Source organism: Myotis brandtii, unplaced genomic scaffold, assembly GCF_000412655.1.
Source record: "Myotis brandtii unplaced genomic scaffold, ASM41265v1 scaffold51, whole genome shotgun sequence".
Classification (NCBI taxonomy): Eukaryota; Metazoa; Chordata; class Mammalia; order Chiroptera; family Vespertilionidae; genus Myotis; species Myotis brandtii.
The window spans coordinates 1,164,688-1,166,344 of record NW_005369442.1 but is presented as its reverse complement, the minus strand read 5'-3'; positions in this window follow the sequence as shown (position 1 = coordinate 1,166,344).

Below are 1,657 nucleotides of genomic sequence, written 5' to 3'. Positions count from 1 at the left end.
TAGTCCATCACTTGTCTCTTGAAATATCTCAAGAAGCAAAGCAACCTATTTCTGAGCACTGACATCTCCCACTGGCTCTTGCTTCTGCATGGCTTAGCCTCATACATAAAGAGCACTGTTTGGCATTTCTGATCCCACTGCCCTCATTAGTCAGTCGGATGCTTTTCAGACATCACTTGGTTTCATTTATAAATATCTTCCCGGCTTCAAAGCGCTATTGTAAGAATCAAAATAAGTCCATGTGAAAAGTATCTTCGAAAAAGCTTTAAAACCCTCCCGAGGTAAGAGTCACTTTTTATTATCATGATGAGATAGAGGAGGCAGGATCATCCACATCATATTGAGGTAAAATTATACTTTAAAAAGAAGAACAAAAAGATCTCTCCCCAGGCGTGGAGCACAGATTTGATGCTAGATTAGGCCGCTATTGTTTAAGCAGCAGGATGATCTGTCTTCTTCCCAGGATAATGCGGCAAATCTTTAATAATAATAATGAGGCCAAGCCAGTATCCCACCAGTACCCTCCTTCCAGCTTTAACTCCAAGGAGGTGCGCTTGAATACAGGCTTCTTGAACCTGGGTAACAGGAGTTAGGTTGGAAGAGGGTGTTACATTCCAATTATTAACAACACTAGAGCCCGATGCATGAAATACGTCCGGAAGGTCATCTGGAAGGTTGTCTGGATGGTTGTTCTGCTGTTCAGCCGTTCAGTTGATTTGCATATTATGCTTTTATTATTATAGATAACCAATTTCCAATATCCAGGTGTTGAAAAGGGTGAGTTGTTTTATTTAAAAAAAAAAATCCTAAAGTCCTTTGATTCGGCATGCTTCAGAATGCAAAAACCCACACGCTCCGGCACATGCCACGTCACAGAGAGCATTGTGAGGCAGGCAAAGCCTAGAGCTGCCGGTGAGCTGCAGAGCAGGTGACTTCCGTGCAGACCGACAACATTTACTGCACCAGTCACATCGGAAGACTTGTGCTCAATAATAATTGACTTGTGCACACCCTTGGGCCTCGTGATTTTATTTCTAGGAAACTATCCTAACAAACCACTACTCCATCCCAGCCGGTGTGGCTCAGTGGTTGAATGTCAATCTATGAACCAGGATTCACAGTTTGATTCTGGGTTGCAGGTTCAATCCCCAATGTAGGAGGTGACCAATCGATGATTCTCTCTCATCATTGATGTTTCTATCTCTCTCCCCCTTCCCTTCTTCTCTGAAATCAATAAAAATATATTTTCAAAAAGCACTACTCCATGTGCACTTTAATAGCAAAGAACTGGAAAATATAAATGCATTTAAAAGGAACACGAGGGCATAAATTAGAGCATATTTACACAGTGGGATACTATGCAGTGGATAAAAATGAGGGAAATTATATATATATACACTTTTCACAGAGATCTTTAAATATAGCATTTAAAATACAAAGCACTGTGGACTCTGGGGATAATGATGTGTTATCAATTGTAGCAAATGTGCCCCTCTGTGGGGGATAGTGAGAAGGGGGAGGCTGTGCATGTGTGGAGGGCAGGGGCTGTGCCTTTCTCTCAATTTTGCTGTGAAAGGACCTAAAGAGACACTTTTCAAAAGAGGACATTCAGAAAGCCAAGAGATATATGAAAACATGCTCAAAGTCACTAATCATC